We start from the raw sequence: 19,273 nt of genomic DNA, 5'->3' as shown, positions 1-19,273 counted from the left end.
ACATGTGCCCCCAATTTCCTTAAAAGCGAGCGATGTTCTTGTAAACAACTCCTCCAGCTGAACATGACATGTCTCCCCTTCTCCGTTCAAAGGGCATCCTCTCTGCATTACGGCCTCCTTAATGAAAAAGAAGCAGGATGGGAAAGGAATATTTCACAAGAAGCTTCCCTTTAATGTCTGCAGAAGCCAGGGGGCTTTAAGAAAAAATCTCCTAAAAGTCCTGTCTGCTCGATTGCTTCCACAATGAGTTAGTTAACTACACCTTCACTGTAAATGCCACAGTGATATTTTCACATTGCAAATCTCCCCTTCTGCTATCTCCAATGGAGCTATGCTTTGACCCTGTCTATTGATGAGCGGAGACTGAGCCTGACACTGCAGGGGACCGGCTTGTCTTCCAAGCAGCAGACACTATCATCACTAAATATCTGCTAACAAGCACGAGCACTAAAACCACAGCCAGTTTGCAATCCAGCAGGGTAGGGAAACAGCTTCAAATTATGTAGCTATCCTTTGCTATTTTCCTGACAAACCTGAAATCTGGTTGTATTCATTATCACAAGTAAATTTAAAGCAACTACTCATACTGGCGGCTTTTAATGGCATTCAATCAATTCTTTCTACCAAAGAGATGAGAACGAGGAATAAGAGCTAACATTGAAGAGTCCAGCTGTCTCCGGGGAGAGCACTGTTTTGATGGTATTTTTAGGATTTTATTAAGTTTTGATTCATTACTTCCTTTGCACAGGGAAGTGGTCATGCCAGTACCCGAACATCGTTTGGGTAATTTGGACAAATCAAAAGGGTCTCAATTAGTGGAGAATTGGACAGTCTTTACTGTTGCACTCTAGCTTTTTACACAGAAATGTTGCTTAGTACTGTTTTTAATTGATCACCCCCCCTAGTGTGTGTCTGGGGGAATCGGCTAGAAAATTGAATTGGCCATCAATCAGAAACATTTTGATTGCAAAGTACATCAAAAAAACTTTGGAATTTTTCTTTATGACATTGACATTTAGATAAACTGACAACTTCCTCGTCAATTTCAAAATACATTTTTGACACAAAATAATATTCCAAGGGCAAATTGATATTAGTATGTACGAAAAATAGCTGGCACACCATGTTTCTCTAGTGTTTACAGTCAAATTGAGTCTGATTTATTTATATAGAACCTTCATCAAGAGTCTGTCTCCAAGCACTTTGCAGAGAATGTGCCTAACTAATCAGCAGTCCATCACAGAAGTAAATGATGCAGAGAAATATGTAACAAAACAAAAGATGAGACATTAAATAGCACTTTTGAAACTATAAAGCCCATTGGTGCCACTGACTTTAAAGGATATAAAAAAACTCATAAGAAATGCAGCATAAGGATAGAAAAACAACAACAAGTCCATTGATTGGGTGAACCAGACCAGAATTATGTCATTTATAATTTAAATGAGGCTGATCAGGGCTGGATTAATCTAGGAGAACCAGTGCAAAATGAGCTGTGGGCCCCTATTGACCCCCCATCCTTGTGCAGGTATTAATTAGTAATTAGTTTGTGTTAACTTGATTACTCTATATATTTAGTAAAATGCCCCATGTAAGTAAAATATAAACTGAAACAATAAGGCCCTAAGATGTGATTTTAGCTCAGGGCCCCTCCGCAAAATGGACCCCAAGATTAGATAATAATGCTGGTTTTGCCTTAAGGCCCCAATCACTGCAGTTTAGTATGTGCTTTAGTGTTGCATACAGTATTAACAAACACATTTGCAATGAATTCATACGCTTTCCTGTCGAGAGTTGGAGAGTCTGGAGTTCAGAGCAGAAAGGTTGGGAAAGGACTAGTCAGAGAAGTTTAGGGTGTCTGAGATCAAATTCATCCCCATCCAGAGGTATGTCTGCCCTAAAAGCTCTTCAGCCACAGGCCAGTGCCAGTGGCTTTGGGACAGGTCTCCTGCCTCTGTCCTGGTATCAGGAACACTGGATGATTTGATACAGACTGTGATTTAACTTATGATTAAATATGCTAATACGCTGGAGGCAGGCGGGTCAGACCAGCAAATGCACTATATATTTTTGTAATGTTTTTCTGTTGGAAAAAAAAAACAATCAAAAAACAACCTGGTCCTCAAGAGCAGTATCAGTAAAATCACTGTGTTTCAACCAAATTCAAGGTCTGGCTGTATTGGAACAATCAGTGCTATTCTGCCTCTCTCACCATAACAAAAGCACTTAGTAGGCATCTTCTCTCAGCAATTGATCTTGAATGTCCTTCTCTCTATGGAGACTTTAGTTTGTCCCCGCTCCTTAATGCTCATCTCTCTGCCTCTCTTTCTTCCTCTGCCTATCTCACTCTCCCTCACTTGTTCTCTCTGCATGCATATTAACAAAATGTGCCTCGTTCCTTCCTGGCTGAAAGTCGTTTATCCTAATGTGGGAGGAAGTTGCAGCTTTACCGGCATTCTCATTACTTATTCAGGATAATGGGCGACAGTGACGCTCTAATGGCATACTGTTGGGAGAGCCACTAACAAATGGCAGGCCTGTAGTGTCCACCCCAGAGTCTGATTAATAAGCGGTGGCAATCGATGGAGGTGGCCCGACCCCTGGGGTGATCCGTGGGGAGGAAACCAGACGGGCAACAGTACGGACAGAGTGTACATAATGGAACATATGTTTGACCAGCTGAATATATGTGTGTGTCTTTGTGTGTGTGTGTATGTGTGTGTGTGTTTGAGGTATCAGCAGCTTCCAGTGATGGACTGTTTGTATGTTTCTGTATTCATTCATTCATGCATGGATATGATGTGAAAAGCACGTTCAAACTGGACTCACGATGACCCTTGTTTTTACAAGTCCTTGATCTGAGCTGCTTTTCTTTCTGTTTGGCAAACTGTTTCGTCTTAACCGTATTGATCCTGTGAAAAGCAAAATACACACAAGTCCAGCAAATTGGTGGTCAGCCAAGACACGGAAAACCCATCAATAAAACTACAGAGGCAATACACAGAGGGAACATGGCACATCCCTGGAGCGTTCCTTTTTAAAATGGCCCCTGTTCCTTTCCCAGTAAACTCCCAAATGATGACAAGCCAATTAACCTGCAACATTAGTTTGAGAGGAAGCTCTTTTAAATTAAACCACAAGGCAGAACTTTAAGGAGGTTTTGCATTATTGATCTAATGTCAGGACCGGAAGCAGTGGTTGTCATTGGGGAGTTGACGCAGGCTGGAGTGAATTACTGTAATGGCTATCGGTGCCATCTGAAAATCAGCTATCATTGTTAACCACTAATGGGCTGTAACATACTGTTAGTGTGCTTGCTAATGCATTACAGATTAGCTGGATTTGGTTTCCTCCTCTTCATCTGTTTTGGAGAGAACAGATTTGAAGGACATTGTTTCTATGTGGATTGTGCATAAAAAGAGATTTTCACTTTGCCTACACTCTTAAAACAAGTGGCTCTATATTTAACCTTTTTAGGTTCTGTATCTTAGTTTATTAATGGCACCCCAATATAGAACCATTTGGGGTTCTTTATAATGAATCTTGGGGTTCAAGCATTAAGATTATTTTAGATCACAGAAAGTTTGCATTTTGGTAATTAATAATAATAAATATTGACTGGAATCTTTTTAAACATGCTCAACATGCTCAACATGTTTAACATTTATAAAAAATTGAAAATGGTTAAATAAGTTAACCAAGCTCATTACACAGAACAGTAATTCCGTCTTCTCTCACAACAAAAACGGTAGTAGTAGAGGATCCCTGTTCCTCTGGTAATCTAAGAAACAAGGACACGGAGACACTGACACAAAGAAATGCATTTGCCAGGTGTTTGTTTACACAACATTTACAGTCTATAATTTATTAATTTTTTAAGCAGTGTTAGAATACACCTCATTTAAGCAACTCTGAGTAACCATTACACATGTAATGTCAGTAAAATGGGGGATAACCCACATAGCATCCAGCCTGGCGAGCTTACTGGTATGGCCAAGGCAGCCAACTCTCATGCATTGACCGTGAGACTCATGCAACTGACACTTTTCACATGCTTTCACGCCACATGCCCATTTTCTCACGCAGTGAAAAACAAATCTGTAACTTATAACATTGTGGCGCGAATCAACTCTGCCCAGCTGATGCGACACCAGCGTACGCCAGGATAGTAATCAAGTGGACCCACTCTCACGCTGTGAGTCACAGTTTGTGACTAGAGTGGTAACGTTATTGGTAGAGTTTTGCGATAGAAAAATAAAAAAATCAAGTGTTGCCAACAACAGCAGGATTGATGAATTGATCTCTTATCCTATTCTTCAAAGTATAGTGTATATCCCTAATTGAATACCACAGTATGTGATGTTCAGTATGGTTAAGAGAAAGCCAGCTTTTTCTGATGTATATTTACCACTATTCTAGCAAAATGATTAAACTAAGCATGATAGCCATCTTAATCATAATGTGTTGTTTTTAAGTAGCTGAGAATATGATAAAAGCATGTAGAAAAGCAGCAAATGGTATTCAAACCTTTTTCTTTTTTAAATGGGGAGGACTCCCAGACTCCCACACCTTTATTTTGGCCCCCTTTGACTTTGAAAACCAATGTTTCGTCCTTGAGGTGATTACAAATTTAAAAATCAAATCACCAATAGCATCCGTTAACAAAATATATGGGAACAATGCAAATCAACCATACTTATTCATCATTGACCATGATTATTGACATGCCTTTTCATCTATAAATGCTTTAAAATGATGAATTTGGCTACTGAACTTTCTAAATAAAATTCCTGAGGGTTGAGGAGCGACCCCTACCCCTGCGATGGGTAATGTCACATAACGCCTACATGTAAAATGCACCGACTTCACAGATACCAAATCTTACTCCAAACTAAATTGAAAAGTTGGCAGCCCTGGTATGGCTAATGTTAGCTAGCATTCACATTAGTCCAGCTACTATCTTGAATTAAAATATATTTTGTGACAGAGGGCGTACTTGTGGAACCATTTATACTTTTACTTACCATACAGCACCAAGTTAATATTACAGGAAGCTTAACATTTTTAGTTGATGGTTAATGTTAGAAGGTTAATTGGCTAGCCAACAGTTAGCCTGAATTTACATCTGACACGGTAGAGCGTAATTTGATTCATGCATGTATTTTATGTTGAAATTGTCATGCTAAAGAAACAGAGATGGTTTAAGTGCAAGAGAAACGTCTAAATGAAAAAGAGTGCTAGCAACCTAGGTTGGCTGTAATTGGTTTACCACAGAGTGCTGTAGCTCTCCTCTTCATAGCTGGCAAAGTCAAAGAACAACATAATCATAAAAGGGTCTATTTTCTGTACGAATTTAATATTGAACTTTTTTTGTGGTACAAGGTTCTTTGAATAGGAAGACAGAACCCGAGGTTCCTTATTAAACCATTTTATGAGAGAATTTTAAATGGTGTATAAACATAATTCTTAGATTTTTGAAACCTCACTATGTGCTATTTAATCCTTCAGTTTCAGATTTACTGTGTAGCTTCTAGCTAACTCTGATGGTAATTTACTGTATATTGACACTCCGTAAATAAATAATCCCTGAAGTTTCAAACTCCTTTTTTGTGGTTGTTCACAGAAATTATTCATGATCCCTATATAATTTTTTACCACAAAAAACCTGGCTAATAACCATTGCATTTTCACATTCCTCTTCATTACATTTGGAGATACAATAAAAATATTATTTTCCTCCTTACCTCACATGTATTATTAACTACAAGAGAGGAGATTCTCTCATATCTCATCACCCATAAAAATGGCCAGTATAACAGTGAGTTTAATATAACACCCTTGCTCATTACAGTGGATAGAGTCTTGTACCTTTTAATAGAGCAAAGAGTGATATCACATTTTGTTCTGGTAGAAAAATGTGAATTTCGATCAGTTAGGGTGTTGTTATTACTATCACATAAAATTTGATGTCGCAGGCATTGTTCTGTTGAAGTTTAGGACCAAAGGTGCAAAGTTTCCTCTTTCCCTCTGCCCTTTTTCCCCAGATCTTTTTCTTTAAAAGACAAGTATGCCCTTAGTGGGGGTAGGGCGCGATCCTACACTTCATTAGAAATGTAGTACACGTGCCTTACTAAAGTGATATGTAAGCAAAAAAGAAACCCTATTGAAAACATGCTGCTTTGCCATGGCACCACTCCCTGCTTCTGTGTGCCACGAGCATGCCTCATTACCTTCAAAGAGCATTTTTTAAAACAGCATTTTGGGAGGCTTGCCAACATTTTCTTTCCTCAGGAAATTTTCAAAACAATTTGGTTTTGCCATCTTTATTTTTGTGATTTGAGTATTGAATAATTAATGTTCTCTCTGCTTTGCCTCATCAAGCACAACACACAATTCTGCACACATTCCTCCCCCCTGTGTTGATTGTCAACGATGAAGAGACAGATAATAAATACAAAGATATCATTTTCATGGCTGTAATGTTCAAGGAAAAGGATCGCAGGTAATTACCAATAAAGGGCAAGACATTATCCCCAAGTGGTCAGAAGTATAAGAAACAACATATTGAGTGTCATTAACTGGATTAATCAATTTTACAGCTTCTTGCTTGCTTTTTATTTAGTTTAGCAGGTAAGACGTTTTAGCATCCCTGAGCTGCAAGAAAGAGAGAAGCAATCAGCACATTCTTTCAATACAAGCTCCGGGGTTATGCCTCTCAAAGGAGTTTAAAATGAACAGTGAGCCCGGTGCTTCAGAAAACAGAGCTGGATTGAAAGACAAACGTGCTCAACCATACGTAACTCAATTTGCTTAAATATCCTCTGACTTCGCAGCAGTATCAGCTAGCTCAGGCCTCAAGTTATTTTTTCGCCGCTCTCAGGTAGAGATGCAATTATAGATGTTCTGTTATATGTAGAGAATGTATTTGTGTTTCCATGCATGCATGCACGCTTGCAACGGGTGGACAGACTGATTTGTGTGCATGGTGGATTGAGCACACTGAGCTGTGGCGCTCATCCCTCTGCCCGATGTCTGATAGCTGCTCTGCAGGCAGGGCTCACCTGGCCGCCCCCGCGACCTTTCACCTTTCCCACCTCACCGTAAAATACTCGCTCGCTGTTACATTTTATTTTGAGTGTAGACTTCAAATAAAGGCAGCAATGTCACATTTTTAAAATATGTTAACTCGTTTGAAGCCGAGGCAACAGGCGCAATCCAAACGTCCCATTTTCAGGGAAACATCCTACTCTTTATAGATCCACATTTAATATGTGTCCAACTAATTTTTGTTCAGAATAATGAACAGGGTTCATCTTCCATCACTGCCAAGGTAGACAGTGTGCTTGCCAGGCAGACATGACATGAACCACAATAACATTCGAGCAGGGAGGGCTTTTGTTCCATAACCTTACTCTGCACGTCTCTCGGGGAGTCTCTCCTCGCGGAAGAGACTTTTCCAATCATGAAACATATTTTCCCTGTTGTGGTGTTGAGTGTATCTGAAGGTCTGAGCCATAAAATGAAATGAGGTGTAGATGACCGGCCCTGAATGACAGTATGAACTATGAATTTGGCCAGTTTGAAAACAGGAGTTATTATGAAGCGGCTTCAGCTTACAAAGTATTTTGACCTGCAGTTTAGCCGGTACATGAGCTATTAGGGAAACATGCATATTCTCTATGTTTTAAGAGAAAGACATGGATTTGCCACCCGTACTGCTGCCGTCATTAGACACTGCAGGCTTTCACAGATGCACTTATCTGTTTTTTTCCTGCATTCCAAGTCAAGCGTTTGAGGTCAAACATGATGACCCGGCCTGCAGTTGAGTGGCCACCACTGATGGACCAATATCTTATAGATCTGGGCTATTTCACTCTTTCTCTTGCTCTCTCTTTGCCTCTCTCTCTCTCTCCAGCAGAGATGAAGAGAGCTGTCTTGGCTCTCTAGGGGCCTAAATCAAAGTAGACCCCTCTATGGCCAGGCTCGGGGGGCGGGGAGACGACACAAAGGGGGGCCTCGAGCAGCTTTCAGGTTCAAAGGCCTTTATCACCTCCAGAAGCTGACCACTGTCAACTCCGGCTGCCTTTGATTGTCTCCTGCTCTCTTGTATCTACCAGGGGTTATCCGCCTCGACTGACACATGCTAAAGCCTGTTAGCTTTGATAATCAAGCTGGGGAGAGGGGAAGCTGCTGAGCCCATGTACAACAGAACATGTAGACAATGTAGCTTCAATGTATATCTACAGTCGGAACTCAACTAGATGCACCCTTTCTTTGATTAAAAGTGTCCTTCAGTGTGAGTGCGGCTATCAGTGCCCTTTTTCTTCACGTGTCTTTGCATGGTTTAACAAATTCTGATGAAACTTGCCGACGCAACCACTTTTTTGTCAGAGTTTGACTGAAACCCTAGAGTAAATCAAGTTAATGGCAGCGGACTGCAATGGCATCCGATTTTATCTGACAGTGTATCACATTGCGGAGAGGTACATGGAATGTATTCCGAGGATGTTGGAGGAGGGCAACGCGCCTCATTGGCTTTCCTGTGATGTCCTCGACCGCTTTGAAGATGTCCTCCAGCTCCATTCACCTTTGAATTCTTATCACGGCCCAATAGATCAGTAGTGAAATATACCCTCAAAAGTTATGAATTCATGAATTTTACACAGGTATATCTTTCACCAAGTCCGTATCACCAAGGGGAAAGTTTCCTCGCTCAGAAGGAAAGTTGCAGCCTGTAAAAAAAAAAAAAAATAAGAAGAGAGAGAGAGAGAATAATATAGCAGCATTGATATTCCATGCTAACACCTGCGTCATGTTGCTGGGAATTAACTTCATGTAAGGGAGGGTCCGTGCTTTTTTCATGTAAAGGTCACCTTTTTATAAGCCTGATAAAGGCTGAGACCATGTATCCAGCATGGAATAAAAATTATGTACTGCACTTGCGCTCTGTATCTAAGGAGTGCAATTTCTGTGTGTGCGTTGAATAAAAAAACAGCCAAATGTGATCCTCATGGGAGCCAATGGGCTCCTCTACAATATGTGAGACTTTGTTATTACTAAATGCCATGGTGTGTCTACACTGTCTTAATATGAGTGTTGAGACGTGCTGGTGTGGGCCCACGTGTGCTTTGCTGTACTGTCTGTTTGCTCTGTTTCTTATAATAGTCCCAGCAATGTGCAATAGCACTGTGGTGACTCATACCCTCTCAAGTCTGCACTTGCAAACAATCACAGGCGAGCAAGTGTGTACCCTGGTACACACACACACACACACACACACACACACACACACACACACACACACAAAGGCATATCTCTTTCCAGCGACCCATACAAACAGTGTCTGAGAGATGCAGATAAACAGCTGTGATTTACTTCTCTTTTCCATTTCTGCTCACACCAGAGTGCCAGATTGCAGCAGGCTCACTCACATCCCTCCTGTTCACACTCCATACTTCAGAGGCTGTTGTAGGGCGCCTTACTTGGTACAGCATGGCACAGTTCAGGTTAACAGCGAGCAAGGCTCCTGGGAGATTGCCTGAGATGATGGAACAAACAACTGTGATTTACCTCTCTGTTATTCTGTCGTGAAGGGGGCAAAGACGTCGGTCACAGTGGCCTCTGGTCTCCCCGAGAGCGGGCCTGCTGCTCGCATTGCTCCGAGCCAATTGTCTCAGAGGTCAAATGGAACAGGGAAGCAGCTGGAAGTGTGAGAACACACACCGTATTTACAATAGGAAAACACACACTTACACAAAACTGACACGCACAATATGACATCCTCTTCTCTTATCAGGCCGCATCTGTTTCCTGGAGCTCATGGCGACTGACGAACTCCATTGAGCCGTGTGGGAGAAACACGGCTTGTGCTGGTCAGCCGAGCTGCTATTCATAAATGCTCATCTTCCTCAAGTTATTCACAGAGAAACCCAGGTCCACTCATTTATATCTCCTCACTACAATAACTATAAACACTTTAAGGATGTTTGCCATAGCCTCGATGACCTACAATAGTGTGGCCATTGTTGACATGTTAACATGGACGTAGTGCGGATGTTAGACACTGGCACTGGTTAACCAGTTTGCGGCTACTACATGTGCACTTTGTGTTTATTAGAAATTGAACCAACATGGCATGTTTTTTTATTATTTTTTTTATTTTTTACATTTATCAGACTTCATGCAGCTCCCTCCGGAGCTTCACACACTTTCTTCACATATGCAGTACACCCAAAGACATGTAAACAGACTGCAGTTCCCCTATAAATTTAGGATTGAATCCAAAATCCTTTACACAATTTGGCTCCACCATATATCAGTGAGTTGAAGGCTTGTGGTGACCGAGCTTCTGCTGTCCTGGCTCCTAGATTATGTAACAGGCTGCCTCTGGGGGATGAGTGTTATAAATCTCATCTCAAGACCCATTTATTCTCAAAGGCATTTTATTGATGCTTCTTTCCCCCAATCTCTTCTTCTCCTTTAACAATTTTTGATTCAAATATTTATTTGCATGCTTTAATTGTCTTTTTTGTAATTGTGAAACCAGGGTTTCAAAGTGGTTTTACTTATGTGTTTAATGTAATTTAACTGATCAGATGTTTCTGCTGCTATTTATATATTTTGTGCTTTTTAATGTGTAATATGACCTAACATATACCTCCTAAACGCCTTACAGATAAAGAGGTGATTTTTTTTCTGCGTGAAATGAAAGGTTAAATAGAGAAACAAAGACAAGGAGAAAAAGAAAGGAAGAGGGAGAGGCGGCGAGTAACAGAGTGCAATCATTTGTAACATTGTGCTCTGAGCATTTTAAACACTATAGCAGAGAGAGGCTGTGATGAAGCATCCAGTTTTGCACCCAGCATGGACGCGCCATGGGATGTAAATGAGACCTTGATGGCATTAGTAACCATTTTCTGTTCATGCAGATGTTAAGGATCTGTAAACCATACACTCCCCTTGAACCGGCCTGCTGGGGTTAAGTATAGTGAAACGGAGCAGCTGTAAGAGATTTACTTCCCCACCCTCCTCCCTCTGTCCCTGTGTTCCTTCATCTTTCCATCCCACACAATAGCATCGTCTACCTCCAGCTGACCCAGCCCACATCAGGTCCAACGCAAAGGCCAATGTCACTTCTGTTTCCATAACCCAGCTGGACTTGTTTGAATGTGTGTGTATAAATGCTGTCATGATTCACTCTGCACACACAATACAGACCTGACTGGGGCTTACAATAGGAGGGCCTTCACTTTGGTCTGGGCCCTGTCCACTCCCCAAACCATACACACACACACACACACACACACATACCTTCTCCACCACCAAGTACATGTACGCACACACACAAATCCCCGCCATAACCCCTCGTGAAAGACGGGAGAGTGGTTATGAATGAAAAGAGGGGAGGAGTGGAGGGGGATAAACGGGCCATGCACAATGACACTTAACAAAATGTCTGAGTCAATTCAAACACATCTAAATCCTTCCTCCTGGGTTCCCCACTGACGCTCCATTATCCCTGCTCCACAGAAAATCCCTCTAAATGGAGAACCTCAGAATGGCATCGGGGACGTGAAACAAAACTGTCTATTCATCTGCAGATCTGACTGGAGCCCCATTAAAACCACTCAGGGAAATTATTTACATGATGTGTTAAATCTGTCATGGTAAACAAAATACTTCTTTTTTGTTTGTTTTATAGCTCTAGCTCACTCGATTTTCTGCTCTGTTCTTTCCCTCTCCCTGACCTCGTTGTAAAAAAGCTTGTTCTGGCCTTCATCGCTCAGTTTTCTCAGTTACAAAGTGATGCTAACTGCCCCGGTGAGTCCATCCTTAAGCAATCTAAGCAAAACTGGGCTCGTCTCTGAAGTACCATCAGGAGGCCACTGAGCATATGCATTTCTGAGCATGCTCCAATGAAAGGCTATTCGCCCCCATCCCTCCCCTCCCATCTGTCTGCAGAGGAATCACAGCACAGCGAAGGCAAGGATGATCAATGCCCTGCTTCTGCCAGTTCAAGCAAAGGGATAGAGTTCTTTACAGCAATCTGTACAACATTTACAGTGTGATATACAACACAAACAGGTTCTCTGCAGGTCTGTAAATGTGTGTTTCACTTTATTTGGTTTGAACCTCTGCCTGGCCACAGCTTTTGGCAGTCACTGTCTCATACAGAAGAGCAAATGATTCATTCCTGTGGCTTTAATGTTATACTCCATAAAGTAGCACGGCAGCTGGATGTCACTCTAAAGATGCTTGGCCCTTGAGCTATAGACCATTCACAGGAAAAATATTCTTTTCCTTCATGGATGGTGTGTATGGTTATATTAGCAGACCGGCAAATTGAACATTAGATGGCAGCTCAGCTGTCACATATCACTGCAGGAACAAGAGCTAACAATTTGGTCAATTGTGTCATGTACTTAAGGCCTGCCAGCAGCCACTTCAGACCAGGAACTTGATTCCAATACTCGATCTGACCAAGCAATGGGTCTAATATGACAATTACTCACTTGGAGCAGCCCGCTTGCCAAAAGCCCTCACAGTTAATGACAAGAGATGGCGGTTAATCACATCCTTATGCAGGGATCAGGGTGCGGCTCATGGGAGCTAAAGCCTCGCCGTAACCTGCCAGCGCAATTACCTTTTAGCAATTACAGAGCGGGTTGTTCAGGACACTTCAGCAAAAAGCTTATAACAAAGAGACGTCTGCCAGGGGTTGCAGCAAGACGGACGCCATTAAAAACTACAGCGGTTTATAGGTCAAATGCAGGACAGTGGATTTGCTTAAACACTCGTCCTCTCATGTTACACCCACTCAGAATCAATTTGGCGATTCAGTCAATGAAACAGGAGAAGTTGAAAGGACACATGTTCTGAGATGTTCCAGATGCAAAATTTGTAGCTCTTGTCAGCTCAGAATTGGGTTCATTATCCATTTCACTGTCCTTAAATGGCTTAGAATGTTACCATTGGTCAGGGTGATAGTTGTATGGGCTACATGTGTTTCATCCATATGGAAGCCAGAGAAACACATGTTTGCGAGGGAAGTCAGTTCACAGGATCAGCTGTCCTCTGTGACCAACATCTGTTCCATCATCCGCCGATGCCCTGGGCTTAAGTACAGTGTGTGTGTATGACTTAATAGATACACACATGCAGTGCACATACAGTATAAAAACATCTAAAGGCCATATGTCCATTAAATCTAAAACATTTTCGTATACAGATGCTTTTTTATAATTGTGTATTAAATTTAAGTGGCAGGAAAAAGGTGCTCTCAAGCCTAGATTGTCTTGAACTCAAAAAACCCTACATGCCTTGCTTAATCCCATTGTTCAGCCATAACAGCTTTTACCCTAGTTAATTATTTCCAAATCTTAAACAAATACATAAGGTACATCCTTCAATTGGATTTCAATGTGCAAGTCAGGCCTCTCGAGGCTGAAACTGCTGCTGTTCCGCATCCATTTTTACTCAGGGTAATCAAATGACTGATAATGCTGGCTGTGTGTTCTCAGAGATGAGGGGAAATGCAGCATCTTAGAAAGATAAGAAATCAGTTCCTGTTTTTTTTTGATTGGATTACATCTGGGGAGGGTAATCCTTCATAGTGCTTACTCTGTGAGTCCATGCAGACCAGAAAGTAAATGTGGAAGAGAAAAAAAAAAGACAGTGAGAGTTGAAGAGGATTTGGAGATTTGAGTCCCAAGACAAGCTGAGAAAATCTCGGTGGGGGGAGTGAATTAGTAACTCCATCCTATATCCCTTAGTAATAGTTGGAGGTGCCCTGGAGCAAGGCACTTCTCATGGAAGCTGTTTAAGTGAGCTCTGTGAATTTATTTCCTTCAGAAATAACTTAGTAGATCTTAGTAGAGTCTACAGCCATGCTAACATGCTCACAATGACAATGCTAACATGCTGATGTTCCATGCAGAGCAGGTATAACGTTTGCTGTGTTCATCATCTAAGTTTAGCATGTTATCATTGTTAATTAGCACTAAACCCAAACATACAGCGGAGGCTGATGGGACTGTCATAGGCCGATTTGGTCATAAACTAGATAAAAAGTTAAGGGATTGCCAAAGTTATAGTTTTGTGAAGTGGGAAGAGCCGCTGGTTCTGGCAGTGTTTTCCCCATTCTGTATTCACATTTAATTTTTCTTCATTAAACAATATTCTAAATATTACCTAACAAAAACACGAGCACCTCCCAGATAATGTAACAATAATATAGGTTTTGTTATGACTACCAGTTTTAATGATTTAAATTTCTGAGAATCATGTTCTGTCAGTCATTTTGGCATGATGAATGGATCTAAATACCACCTATGAGCCTCAGTCACCGCTGCTGAAGAAAAAGCCAGCCAGAGACGTAAATCAGAGTGATAGCAATGAAACCACTTCGTCGTCACATTTGAGAACACAGAGCGCCACAGTTGCTGAAGTCATCCAGAATCCGAACGTACATTTGTTTAAGCTGCAGACTGTGTTATAAATTTACTCAACACCATAATCTTTAGCTGTTAAGCGTAAGTGATTGGATGATTCTTACCTAAATGCACCTTGGGAGTCAGTAGTTAACTTCTACCCTAAAGTTATGTACACAGGTTGGTGCCTTCTACTTCTTATCAAAGTCCCAGATATTTTCTAAAGCAGTTAATTTTTTATGCTAATAATTTAAACGGGGAGAGTTTCATGCCCAGAAATTCCAGTACTTGTAAAGACAATCTTATATCGGTTACAATGTTGGCAAACCGAAAGGACCCAAATGCAGACAGGAGGTAGCACAACGATTTAACTGACTTAATAGAGCTTACTAGCTCTAGGTAACAGGCCGCTATTAACACCACCCATCAGAAAAGCCAAAACCAACCTAGCCACTGGAATGAACTGGTAAAGAACAAACGCAGACTTAAATACACTTAGGTAAGGGGCGACAACGAGACACAGGTGAAACCAGTGACACAGGTGAAAACACTCGAAGCAATCGACGACAGGAAGCAAAAGTAACAGACACAAGAGGGAGGGAGAGTATTACAAAATAAAACAGGAAATAACAGGACAGAACCCCAAAACCATGACAATATCACCTCTTAGAATCTACTCAGCCAGTTTCTAAAACAGCAAAATCAGTGTAATCAGTTAAGTGATTTGGCTGGCTTGTAGTCTTTTGGCCTGAGGTCTAAGCTGTGTTTGGAGCAGCTGTCTGGGTGACTGATTGACCTCTCTGGAAATGAGTCTGACTATGACCACTGGACACCAGAAGACTGAAAGACATTAGATGGTGCTGACAGATAGTCACCTGTCTTGTCTCCTGTGAACAAGACAACGATCACTTTCTCGTAATGTCTGAAAGGTAGGACTGGGAGCTGGAATAAATGTGATAAAGAATTGTTTTCTGCACGGTTACATTGTTTATTCTTTCAATGTCAGGCAGAGGCAGCAAACATGTCAAACTAAACCAAGGTGGAAGTAGAATTTAAAAGTTATTCCAAGGTTGAAAATTAAAAAAAAAGAAACATTTCTTCACATGCTACTTAATCTGACATCAAATCAGATTTTCCTCCTCCACAAAGTGTTTTTGCTTTGTGCTCTTTTCTGTCAAGAAACAAACACTTGTCAACAAGGCAGATCTTTTCTGTAGCAGTCCTTAGATAATAGGCCAGATTTACAGAGACTGAAAACTTATCTACATTCTTTGAGCCCTTGTCACAAAGTGCAAAGCTGCCTGAGGTGAAATGAGTCACTGACTCCTACCAGGTCATAGATTTGTTTGTGTCTAGAGCACCTTGGTATGCAACCTGTACAAACCTGCCTGATTCCCTCTCTGAGCACAGACGTAAAATTAATAGAAGCTCATATTTTCAACACATCATCATTACTTTGCAAGACAAACATTTAATCCCAGTGCAATACCGAACTGAGTAAATTATCTCGGGTCTCATTCTATCAGCCCCTAAATGAGATGATATTGAATTAGATTATACTAGAAAATGAGGTGTTCACGCCAATTGCAAGTAATCAAGGTGGTTGAATCGAAGGATAATGAAAGCCTCTAGAGCTAATCCAGGCCTGCAGAGGGCTTTCTGACTAATAATGGCTGTTTGTCAAGTGAATAATGATGAAACCAACGGACAATAAAAAAGAGCGCAGGCGAGCTGCAAGCTACTGTAAAGAGCTTAATGTCCTAACAACATTTGGGGTTGAAAGGTCTATTGACCAAATGCTTACATACTGTATGTCACAGACTGGAGAGCGCTACTACTGTAGAAACCAGTGACTGCATCTAATGCAATTTTGTGTATGGATCTCTGCGAAGGTCGGATGACAAAGGTGCAATATTGCAGGTTATCCAAGGTAATTAAAATCCAAACAGCAGGTAAGCAAGTAAATAATTTGTGTCAAATATCCTGTCGGCCGCGATGTTACACCTAATTCCACATTATGTGAAACAAGGCGTAAACACCAGCTCAGTGTTTTCTATACTTAAAGGGCCAGTTCACTCCCCCCAAAATACTTTTCCTTTAGCTTGGAGCTCTATCTATCCATCTACATAGATTAGGTGTGACTCACTGAGGTTTGGTGTTTTGTCAGTTATAGTTTAACCCAAGGCAAGGTTCAATGCAGTTTTGGCACCTGATTTAGATAAAGTTAGCTAACATTACTGGAAGAACCAATGTTACTGAAGTAAAGAGGATGGATCCAGGAGGACAACTGAACAGCTTCAGGTGCCGCCCGCTAAGTGGGATCTGAGCCACACCACCTCCTCTCCACCACAGAGACCTGGAAAGAGGACAGGCCACACAACACAGAAGAGGACAACAGCATTCACACAGAGAGGAGAAACAAACAAGCACACAGAGGGATGCACAGCATGCACTTCTTGGCAGCTTTTAGGGCACAGAAACAAAAATAGCACAGGGTTAGAGAAGTGCAGTTGATATCAAAAAGTTTGCAGTCTGTTAGCTGAATTCTCGTCGGCAGGATAAACATGGACTATAAGTTTTAATTTGAATAGATTAATTGAGACTGAGACCGACCCGCCGGAAGTAAAGTGGTAACAGGTACGAGGCCTGCAGTATGGAAGGATAAGTACTAATTGAAAGTAAAAGTAAAAAGATGATTTCAGGTTAGATTTAAAGGCCTCAATAGAGTCAGACTGGCTGATGTCAGCAGGAAGATTATTCCAGAGAAAGGGGGCACGATAGGAAAAGGCCCTGGAGCCAGCTGACTTCTTTTTAACTCTGGGGACACATAGGAGCCCAGTATTCTGAGAGTGGAGAGCACGGGATGGGACATAAGGTTTAATAAGATCAGAGAGATAAGAAGGGGCGAGCCCATTTATAATTTTAGAAGTCATCAGAAGCACCTTAAAGTCCGATCTGACACGGATAGCCAGTGAGCCAGTGAAGGGAAGCTAAAATTGGTGAAATAAGATCCTAGCTGCAGCATTCTGAACCATCTGAAGACTGTTAATAGTGTGCAGCAGGTCAGGCAACAACATTTTTACAGTAATCCAATCTAAATGAAACAAAAGCATGAATCAGGATCTCTGCATCAGCCAAGGACAGAAAAGGCCTAATTTTAGCTACGTTGTGTAGGTGGGAAAAAAGGGGGGAAAAAAGAATGATGAATGATGAATAAATGAATAGATAAAAAAGATACATAAATTACATTTGAAAACCTCAGCAATATCTTTTGCCAAATATAACATCCACAGATATGACTGCCAACAGTCAATGCAGAAGGAAGAACTGTTTTTTTGTTTTGAGCACCTTATTTGCTCTTGAGCTCCACTACATTGTTAACAACAGCTAGTATCTCCAGTCCTCAGCAAGGACGGACACCCAAGGTAAAAGTAATTTTCTGTGGTGTTTTGAGGTGAATTGAGGCCGCTGAATATTCATCAATAGTATGCAATTTTAAAAGTATTAAAGTAGTTTTGTCAGAAAATGATTTTTGGAAAACATGAAGAGAAAAAAAAGAGAAATATTTCAGCTTTAAAACTTAAAAAGTACTATGTGAAATGAAATGTCCACTCAAGCAAAAGAATGTCAGCGATTGAAAAAACAAGCTTGAAGGCCACACACTGTGTAATCAAATTCACCTTTCACTTGGATTCTCCTCCGAACCTGTAAATCAGAGCGCAGATAGAATTCAGCAGTTCGATACTGTTATGTAAGACTAACTCCCTGTGAAGATAAATGCACAATAAACGCTGCTTGCTCAGTGTGGAGAAAGAGTTTGGCAGTGTGACTAAAGTATGGCCCATTGACCGATAGCATCTCTTTCTAAGAGCTGCTCAAAGAGGCAGCTGCTTTATGTCTGCTTCGCCGTCAAATAGGGCACTCTGTCCTGCAAGGGAAGGGGATAAATCATGCCCTGTAGACCACTGTTCTAACTCATTCTGGCCTCACTGAGAGTAGCATTCCTGCAAAACAACAGAGTAAAAAAAAAAAAAAGAAAATACCTCTTCCGTACAGCCTGGTGTTTACCAACCTCCACTTCAATATCTTATTTGGTTTTCTCCAATTTTGGCCTTTCTGTGCAAAATCCACCACAACCATCCCAGCCATCTCAGGATTTACTCCAAATGATTGTTTTGCTTCTCCTCCTCTTGAGCGTGTGTTACAGTATATATATGCGTGTGTATGTGTGTGTGTGTGTGTGTGTGTATGCATGGCTTCAGGCTAAGGAGTAGTAAGGGAGTTCCCCCACATCTGTTCACCATAAGAGCTTGTTGACAGCAGCTCTCTACTCTCTCTCTTCCAGCTCCTAGTTCATCCCTTCTTTGGATTCTGTTGCCGCTGCTCCTCATCCAAGATTGAGTAGAACACAGTGTCGGCCCGGTGTTTAGGGGCCTGCTTGGCTGCATATCTGGAAAGAGGGGTCAGGTTTGTAGCCTTCGATAAGGCCTCTATAAGGTACTGGATCATGGGAAAAAATAGCAAAATGGTGTTTTCTTTTTTTTACTATGTGCAGTATTCTCCGATTCAATATCTCTCATCTCAGCGTGAATTATTCTCTCTTAAAAGGAGAATGCACGCAGAAAATTAATCCTCATTTTGATCCGATTACTAATATAACAACAACAAAGTTATATTGGCTCAAACCAAGATTTTTAATGGAATAGAGTGAAAATGTATGATTCATTTCACCAGCAGCACAAGTGTGTGAGTTTTTGTGTGTCTGAGTGTTTAGGTACATACCAGACAAGGAAGGATCACACAAAGGCCACTAAGTAGTTATCTGAAGTTAAGGCCAGAGTGTT

At 41.2% G+C, this 19,273-nt stretch overlaps 1 long non-coding RNA gene across 1 annotated transcript; it reads right to left on the bottom strand.

Moving 5' to 3' along the window:
• Positions 1-3,864: 3,864 nt before the first annotated feature.
• Positions 3,865-18,724, bottom strand: LOC122866996. The gene is made up of 3 exons (XR_006375841.1): positions 18,473-18,724; positions 9,571-9,701; positions 3,865-8,732 (listed from the first exon to the last, which is right to left on the bottom strand). It is a non-coding gene; the product is annotated as an uncharacterized LOC122866996 (long non-coding RNA).
• Between the last annotated feature and the right edge of the window lie 549 nt (positions 18,725-19,273).

Source organism: Siniperca chuatsi, linkage group LG19 (assembly GCF_020085105.1).
Source record: "Siniperca chuatsi isolate FFG_IHB_CAS linkage group LG19, ASM2008510v1, whole genome shotgun sequence".
Taxonomy (NCBI): domain Eukaryota; kingdom Metazoa; phylum Chordata; class Actinopteri; order Centrarchiformes; family Sinipercidae; genus Siniperca; species Siniperca chuatsi.
This window is presented reverse-complemented; position numbering and strand designations above follow the sequence as displayed.